The following is a 10,221-nucleotide window of genomic DNA, read 5'->3' as shown; positions in this document are numbered from 1 at the left end:
TGTTTACTCATTCCCTACACACGAAACGCTGAGGTACTCGATAGGGAGTAATAAATCGAGATTTCGGGCACTACTGAATCTTAATTTTGCGTCCTCTTCTCGTCCAATCTCGCGGTATTTGATAGTGGCTGGAGTCTAGGAGCAGAGGGAAGCGAAGAGGTGAAGCAGTGCATTGTGGCGCTTTTAGCGTGAAGTCGCGTGCATACATCTGAGCCCACATTTTCAGTTGCACTGTGGGAATTTTTGAGGGCACTAAATAGTGAATACATTTTAGTTAGGATTTGCACACTCAAGCAAAATGGAGGAAGGTGTTTAAAGTGCACCCTTCCTCCATTTTGATCTAGTATTCATTTTTACTGTTTAGTTGATTGTTTATATGCAGGATGTAGTTACATCATCGATTTATTAATCATAGATGCCAACTGCCAAGTAATCATGGCTAGTATCTTGCTCATCATGTAATAAAATGGAACACAATAACTAGTGGTTATGGCAGTTTGGTAGCTATTGGACCCAACAACATCTTATGGAGATTTATGATGGCTGTGCCTGATGTCTCTGCTGGGGAAAAAAAGGATCAAAAACCATGACAGCATGGTTTTAATGGTCCTACTGGGAATTGTGATGGTTTGCAATGGTCTGTATTAGTATGTCTAATGAAAACCACCAGAGCATGATGTGCTCTACTGGAAACCACCATAGCGTGGAGTGCTCCATGGGAAACTACCAGGAACAGGTTGTGTCCGATGGAAAAATTAAAAACCATTAGATCAAGTGTCCAAAAACACACTAGAACCTGGTGGTTTTGATGGTTTCTGCTATTTACTTGAGAATTATAGACCAATTTCCAAAAATTCTTTCTTATCCAGAATCCTTGAAAAAAATTGTTGCAGACCAAATCCTGCAGCTGGCTGAAGGTCATAACATTTCTGATAAATTTCAATCCGACTTTCGTCACAAGCATAGTACTGAGACTGCATTACTAAGAGTGTTCAATGACATTCTTATGCATGCAGATAAAGGCGACTACTCTATTCTTATTCTCCTAGATTTAACTGCTGCCTTTGATACCATCGATCATGCCATCTTCCTTGATAAGTTGGAGAACTGGGTTGGCATTTCTGGTGCAGCGTTAAATTGGTTTCACCCTTACCTGACTAATAGATATTATAATGTTTGTATTAACAATCTTGTATCATCGTCAGTGCCCCTACTGTGTGGAGTCCCTCAGGGGTCTGTCCTTGGGCCAATCCTCTTCTCTTTATACATGCTTCCTTTGGGCCATTTGTTTAGTCACTTTCATGACATGTCACACCGCTTGTGGGGAAGTTGTTGTTTCCCAGCTATAACTATGTGCTGGATTTAGTCAAGGAGAACCCGCTGCAGATGATCGATCAGAATCACACAGATGTCTTCAATTTTTTCGTCTTTATTGGCAACACTACAACCACAATTCTTGAACAACAGTCTGATTACTCATTGGTTCTGTGTAAATGAACATAATAAATCAGATAACTTTATAAAATTATAAGAGGCACATGCAGAAAATGTAAACTACATTGCTTTCACAAAGGTATGAATTTACACTGTACAAGGTAATACAACTGGTAAACAGATAAATAATGTGGCTATTTATCAAACAGGGGTGGCACGGTGGCGCAGTGGTTAGCGTGGTCGCCTCACAGCAAGAAGGTCCTGGGTTCGAGCCCCGGGGTAGTCCAACCTTGGTGGGTCGTCCTCTGTGTGGAGTTTGCATGTTTCTCCCCGTGTCTGTGTGGGTTTCCTCCAGGGGCTCCGGTTTCCTCCCACAGTTCAAAGACATGTAAATCAGGTGAATCGGCCATACTAAATTGTTCCTAAGTGTGTGTGTGTGTGTGTGTGTGTGTGTGTGTGTGTGTGTGTGTGTGTGTGTGTGTGTGTGTGTGTGTGTGTGTGTGAGAGAGAGAGAGATTCTCAAGAATGGAATTCGAGCCTGTCTGGAGGGAGGGAAAACCTTCAGCACTGCACTCAGCCAAACTCTCCTGGCCATCTGGGCATCCAAGTACTCCACCACAGGGTGACACCGGCTGTGCTCATGATCGGGCGGGGATTAAAACATCCACTGGACCGTTCGAGAGCGGAGCCAGCCACTGCACACGAGAGCCCAGGGCTCCAGAAAACCAGAGCTCAGGTCCGAAGCTCACAGGCCCGGATGAAACAGAGGTTCGATGCCTCCCGCCGAGTACAGACTCACTTTCTGCTTGTGGGGGACTGGGTCAGGATCAAACACGCCCACCGCCAGAACAAGCTGCAGTCATACTGGTCAGAGCCCCATCAGGTGACTCAGCAGCTGGGACTGGCTACCTACAGACTGGACGATGGGACTCGTTGGCACTCAAACCGCCTGCTTAGGGCTGTAGCCCCTACAAGCCCTGCATCATCCCTGTCCCCAGCTGCTACTCTCAGTTGGCAGCCCAGACCGGAGGCAAACCGGGTGGGTGGTAACCCACCGCCATTGCCAGGCCCTGCTCCCCAGCCTGCTCGCCTTCAGAGGGTGAGGGTTCCGCCTGTCTGGCACAGGGACGAATGGTTAAGGGACATCTAGGGTAGGGACTGATATGTTATGTTATGTTACTTTCTCAAGGGGGGTGGGGGGAGAAAATGTTATATCTGGTTAGGTAGTGTTATGCCCAAGTCTGACTTGTATGGTTAAGTCCTAGCAGTTACTGTGCCTTTGAGAAAAGCAGGGGGCAGTGTGAATTATGGCAAGGTGGAAAGTGTCGTGAGTTGATGTTGGTTAATCAGATTCATCAGTCAGATTTTTATTTGTATAGCACTTTTCATACAAACAAATGTAACACAAAGTGCTTCACACAATAAAACAATGAAATCAATAAAATCCCCCCCTCACAAAAAATAAATAATTAAAATACAGGCAAATTCTAGAAAAGTACAAACAAGTTTAAAACTGAGTTAGTGAAATAAATAAATAAAAGTGACATAAACACTGATTAATTAAAAGTAACAACAGAGCAGAATATATAAAAATAGCAAAATATATAACACACACACACACACACACACACACACACACACACACACACGCACACTATGAATTTAGCTGTAGGCTGTTTTGAAAAGTAAGGTTTTTAACCTGCTTTTAAATGTGTCCAGTGTGGGGGCCTCTCTCAGGTCCTCAGGCAGGGCATTCCATCTACTTGGGCGTAAATAGAAAATGCAGCTTCCCCTGCTCTAGACCTGCATGAGGGATGGTTAAAAGACCACTGCCATTCGACCTGAGAGTTCTTGCTGGTTTATAGGGAATTGACATATCTTTTATATAGCGTGGTGCAAGGCCATTTAGCGCTTTGTATACATTTAAAATAATTTTAAAATCAATTCTAGTTTTAACGGGGAGCCAATGCAGAGATCTAAGAACAGGTGTAATGTGCTCATACTTTTTAGTTCTGGTGAGAACACGTGATGCCGCATTTTGAATTAATTGTAGTTGGTGCACAACTGATTTTGGGAGGCCGGTGAATAGTCCATTGCAGTAGTCTAGTCTACTTGTTATAAAAGCATGGATTAATTTCTCACAGTCTGATATTGATAGAAAGCCCCTTAGTTTTGAAATGTTTTTAAGATGGTAGAAGGCTGATCTTGTGAGATGATTGATGTGGCTCTTAAAATTTAGATCACTGTCCATGATTACACCAAGATTTCTAGCTTCACCTTTGCACTCCAGAGACAGAGAACTGAGATGAGCAGCAAAGCTCTGTCTCTGAATCTTTGCACCAAAAAATAAGTATTTCTGCCTTGTCTTTGTTCAGTCGTAAAAAGTTATCTGACATCCATAAAGTAATATCGTCAATACACTGAATTAGGGAACGTATGGGAGCTAGATCATCAGAAGATAGGGATATGTACAGTTGTGAATCATCTGCATACTTATGGTAATTTATTTTGTGTTTCTGTATAAAATGTGCAAGTGGGAGCATATAGAGATTGAATAGTAGTGGTCCAAGAATCGAACCTTGGGGTAGCCCACACATTATACCCACTTTGTCCAAGGGAAAGTCTCCAATAGACACAAAGAACTGCCTGTCCTGAAGGTATGTTCTAAACCAGTTGACCACAGAACGCACAGTGGCGTTTGCGTCACGTTCACTGACTTCAACAGAGAGGAAATACTCCACTGTAGAGAAAGAGGCTCTTGCGTGCGTCTGGGCAGTGGAGAAATGGAGGACTATTGAGACTTCGTAGAAGAAGAAAAAAAAATCATGTTCTTACTGTGAATGAAAAATATTGTGGTTATCTGGTAAAAGGTGTAATGAAAAAATACTGAGATTAGTTGGTTAAATGTGAGCACTATTAGATAATTGTGATTGTCATCTGGAAATCCCTGGTTATTGTGAAAAAAACTAATAAACTAATTGCCTTGCAATTATTTTAGTAAAGTTTATTAAGCTATACTTCGTGTGGTTATTCTACCAAAGAATATAACAGACACAGCGCTGTCGCTCGACACACCCTCTAGGGTTTTTTTTAAGAACTTTATTAACAAAAGTGTACAAAAATAGTATACAACAATGTCAATCAACAAAAGTCACATTATCTTTTTTTTTATTTTTATTTTTTAATAATTTTATTTCTGATTTTTCCCTTTTTTTCTCCCAATTTAGTGGCCAATTGATCCCTATTTTAATTCAAACACCCACCCTCGTATTGCATGCGTTCGCCAACTGCATCTCTCCGGCCGGCAGTCTCGAAGGAAAGCGCCTCCCCACTTTCGTGACAAGGCGAATCCAAGCCGAACCACTGTTTTTCCGACACACACAGAGACGCATTCACATGACGAACACAAGCCGACTCCGCCCCCCTCCCGAAGACAGCGTTGCCAATGATTGCTGCTTCATCGAGTCCGGCCATAGTCGGATCTGACGAGACCGGGGCGCGAACCCCAGTCCCCAGTGGGCAACTGCATCGACACCAAGCCGACGCTTAGACCGCTAAAAAGTCACATTATCAAATGTATAGAACATTAACACATATATTATCATAAACATTAACATAAATACGCCAGGGGGATTGTATAAAGTAAAACAAATAAATTACATACTTAACTAAATATTTTGTAAATCATAAAGTGCTTATATGTTTTTACAGCTTTTTTATTTTCACTATCAGATATTGATGAAATATATTGTTTGATATACGCAGACAGCTCAGGAAAATTAGGTTTCTTGCTAGAGAATTTAGATCTGTGAATATAAAATGTTGTTAAGATAATTAGCAAATTGATTAAATAATACTGAGAATCGAGGTTCCTATCAAATTCAGTATTTCCAAACAATACATTTTTCCAACTCAGGGTGAAATGAGGGTAAATATGATCAATAATCAAACGAGACAACCTACTCCACAGTTGTTTAGTGTGTGGGCAAGACCAAAATAAATGAACCAATGTTTCATTAAACAAACCACAGAGAGAACAACTCTCTTCAATGTCCTTCTTAAGTCTCTGCAAATAATGATTAGTTGGATAGAATCTATGAATAATTTTGAAAGATATTTCTTTTACTTTATTAGTCAAGAGGAACTTATGAGGTAAAAGCCAATTTTTTTCCCAAACAATTTTTTCACCAACAAAGGCAGACCAATAAGATAAGGCAGAGGGTGAGCTAATAATATCTTGTTGAAACATTTGACGAATAATCTTGTTTTTGTTCTTGGTGTTCCATGAAAAGCATGCTTTCCCAACAGTTGTTTCAGTTACATCTACTGATATAGGGAGATTAACATTCACATTAACACCTTTGAAAATTGAAAAAATACCAGAGGGAACAGCATCAAAAACAATAGAAAATTCTTTAGGTGTAACAGGGAATCTATAATGTTGAATGAATTCAACATAATTGTAAAGTTGCCCATGTTGGTTAAACAACTGACTAATCAAAAGAATATTGTTGTCAAACCACTGTTTGAAAAGTTAGATTTGTTTTTATACAGCAAATATCTATTATTCCAAATAAAAAACATGTGAGGAGAAAAGTTGTGTTTGTAAATTAGACACCATGCCAGTAACATTTGTTTGTGGAACGAAGAAAGTTTGAGGGGAATTTTGTCAATGTTATAGTTACATAGAAGAAAAGACAAAATGGGGAATGAAATTCCAAAGAGAAGATGGACATATAAGGTAACGTCTGATCCAATTTATTTTAAAGGTGTAATTTAGTGTGGAAAAGTCTAAAAAATTAAGGCCACCATTATTGTATTCGCTCATCAGAACAGATTTCCTAAGATAATGGGTGCGGTTTTTCCATACAAAATCAAATAATATTTTATCTATTGTTTTGCATATATGACTATCTATACCTAATGACAGTGCAGCATATGTTAATCTTGATATTCCTTCAGCCTTTGAGAGGAGAATTCGGCCCCTTAAAGATAAGTCACGTAAGAGCCACAGATTGAATTTTTGTTTAGTTTTGTTAATTATTGGATTGAAGTTAGTGTTACATCTTTGGGATTCATTTTTATCTATAATGATACCTAAATAAGTAACCGAATTTTTAACTTGAATATTGGAAATTGAATCAACACAACAATCTTTGATAGCTAATAATTCACATTTTTTAAGATATAAATGAAGGCCTGAAGCTTTAGTAAATTGTTCTATAATATTAATAGCTAAAGGTACTTGGGAGCTGTCTTTTAGAAATAAAGTGGTGTCATCCGCTAGTTGACTAATTACAATAGTTCTATCAGCAATAGAAACACCTTTCAGATTACTACACTTAATATGGTCACATAAAAGTTGGGCAGTGAGTAGAAATAAATATGGCGATATCGGGCAACCTTGACAAACGCCACGTTTGACCTCAAACCTGGAAGATGACCCATATTTAAGCTTGATTAAACAGTTGGCATTATTGTAAAGGGTTTTAATTGTATTGCAAAAAAGTCTCCAAAACCAAATTTCTTTAACGAATGAAAGACAAAAGTATGTTCCACCGTGTCAAAGGCTTTAAAGAAGTCTAAGAAGAGCAAAAAGCTATTATCAGAAATGAGGTGTGAGTAATCACGTACATCTAAAACTAGTCTAATATTGTTGGTGATGTGTCTATTAGGCATGAATCCTGATTGTGCTTCATTAATTATGGAATCTAGAACTTTCTTGATTCTTCTAGCAAGAATCATGGCCAATATTTTATAATCATTATTTAGAAGAGAGATTGGGCGCCAGTTGTCAATATAAAGCGGATCTTTGCGTGGTTTAGGAATTAATGTAATTAAACCTTGAGTCATACTTGCAGGTAAACAACTGGATGATAGGCTTTCATTAAACACTTGTAGAAGAAATGGTGCCATCTGCTGTGAAAACAATTTATAGAATTCAGAAGATAAGCCATCTGTTTCCGGAGATTTGTTATCCTTTAAATAATTAATACAATTGCTAACCTCTGTTAGTGATAAGGGGAGATCACAAAGATGTCTTTCAGAGTCTTTAAGTTGAGAGGTATGCTGTAGTGAATTCAGGAACGTTTGAGTATTATCTTCAGAGTATTCAGATGTGTACAGGTTTTTATAAAAAGTAGAACAAAAATCAGATATTAGTTTTGGGTCATCTGTTATATTATCATCAATTTTTAGTTCATTAATGGTATTAATTTTTGCATGGTATTTTTCTAGTTTGAAAAAATATGCAGAGTTCTGTTCACCCTTTTCTAGCCATTGTGTCCGCGATCTAATAAACGCTCCTTCTGCCCTTCTTTTATAGATCACATCAAGTTTCTCTTGTGACTCATGCAATTTAATTTTGTCTTCTTTTGTTAAGGCGTCTGGTGAAATTTGAGAGAGTAAAGAAATATCTGTGATAATGTTCTGTTCTTCTAATTTCCTAATTTTGGCAAGATTACTTCCGTAAGTCCTAAAATATTTCGCTGATTCACACTTAAATAGCTTCCAGTTTAATCTGAATGAATTATTTATTTTTGCTTTATCAAAGTAAAGCGTTATCAATTGTGAAATTTTCATTTTAACTTCCTCATATTTAAGAAGAGAGTTGTTCAATTTCCAATATTTGGCTTTGCAGCTTTTATCAGAGGGAAACAGATTAATTGATATGTAGATAGCCTTATGATCACTTAAGGGACAAGGGATAACATTTACTGTGATATCTTGTTCATTAAAATGTTTGGAAACTAACCAAAAATCTAAACGAGAAAGCCTTGTGTTTCCTTTGTTCTTCAAAGTGAACATTACCGTATCTGGGGATTTGACTCTCCATATGTCTACTAAATCATATCTTTCTATAAAAGATTTAATAAAATAGTTTCTGTTATTATCTTGTGTAGGTGGCCATCTATCTATAAGTGGATTCAAAGTTACATTAAAGTCTCCTCCAATTATTATTTGGGAATTTGGAAATTTAGTGAGCCAATGTTTAAGTCTATTCTCTATGACAGTAAATAATTGAGAATTTTCTAAATTAGAGTTGTATCCATACACATTAACAATAATCAAAATAATTTGATCATAACTGACAATTTGACAGATAAAATGTCCTTTAGGATCTGTGTCTGTGTGTAGGATGTCACCGTTATATCTATTTTTCATGGTTAAGACACCCGCTGATCTTTCTGAGCTGTGAGAAAACCATAAATCGTTACCCCATTGGGCTCTCCAAAAATTCGCATCACTTGCGATTGAGTGAGATCCTTGACAGAAACAAAAATCTGTATCAAACTGTTTCGAAAATAAAAATAATGCTTTACGTTTTGTAACATTCCTTAACCCCCTGGCGTTTAGGGAAACTATAGATAAAGAAATTCTTAAGATAAGAAAACTTACGAAATAATACTGAACAAGTAGTTATGACCTGGTACGCTGAGCATTAGTTGCACTTGGAACAGTCAACATAGTAGGTGACAATATAATATAAATTGAGCATTATAAGGGTGTCCTACATATTTTAGACCACTTAGTTTTTCAAGCTGTTGTCTATAAAAAAATCAGTAGGATACAACATTGTAAGAAATATTGTAAGAAAAGAATGCAAAATAAATGAGAGTTCAAGTAGGCTCAATTCTCCCTGTGATGAAAAGTCTAACAGCCCACCAGTTTAGAGAGTCGGGAGACTGAGCTTTGTTGGACCTGCAAGCCATGAAAAAGACTCAGTTGAAATCAATCATGTTTACCTCAGGTAATTTCCTTTCCACTGACGAAGGCTCGTGCACCTACATAATATGCAGGTTTCCCCTCACTTCGTGCCTTCTGCACCATGGGCCACATCTTCAGCCTGGCCTCCCTGACGAGCTGAGAGAGATCTTCAGCAAAACGAAGCCTGTTGTCACGCAGGAAGGAATGATTTTTTGCTGACTTCCACACAGCATCTCTATAGGACCTCAGGGAGAATCGGATGATGATGGCTCCTGGAGTGGAGCGGCTTTGTGATGGTTTTCCAAGACGATGGGCAACATCGATAACATCTGAGAGCTTGTTCTTTTCCTCTGAAAGGATATTCTGGCAAACCTCTAAAGCTTTTTCTTTCACATTTTCGGTTGAGTTTTCAGCAACGCCATAAAGCTTCAGGTTCCACCGTCTTGAGTAGGACTCCAGCTCGCACACACGTGTTTGAAGACTGGCAGCTTTGCGCTCTTCCTCTTTAAGACGAGCTTCAACATTTGACACTTTCTTCTGTGTGTCTTTTACTTCACTGCATGCAAAGTCTATTGTTTTTTTCATCCCTTCTATCTTCAGTGTATTTTCGTCGATTTTCTTAGTTTTCACTCACCAGCCTTTCAATAGAGTCGGCTCGCTCATTTATGAGTTTGGAGAGTATGGAGATGACGGCGTTATCTTGGGATGTGGACTCTTTAGTCTCATTAAGAGCTTTTTTGCAGTAGGGGACTTGCATGGAGTCACAGGTAGCGGAGGAAATTCTTCTTCTGCCATAGTGACCGTTACTGGTTCTACGGAGCGAGCGTAATCATGGCATGAGGATATAAGCATGTGGACCGCAGGCGAGGGGACTTTGCTCTTTTGCGATCTTTTCCTGTCTCGACTCGACATTAAGCTGCTTTCAGTCGTTGAAGAAGTTCTTCCGGTTGTTGTTAAAGTTATTTAAACGACAACTTCTTCGTTTTTCACCAGATAAATCGTTTATTGTGCAGGAGCTCAGCAACCGCGACTTACTCGGCAGCCATCTTGGCGTCGTCCCATAACGCTACTTCACAACCT

The sequence above is a fragment of the Lampris incognitus genome, chromosome 6, assembly GCF_029633865.1.
Source record: "Lampris incognitus isolate fLamInc1 chromosome 6, fLamInc1.hap2, whole genome shotgun sequence".
Classification (NCBI taxonomy): domain Eukaryota; kingdom Metazoa; phylum Chordata; class Actinopteri; order Lampriformes; family Lampridae; genus Lampris; species Lampris incognitus.
Note: the sequence above shows the minus strand (reverse complement) of the source record.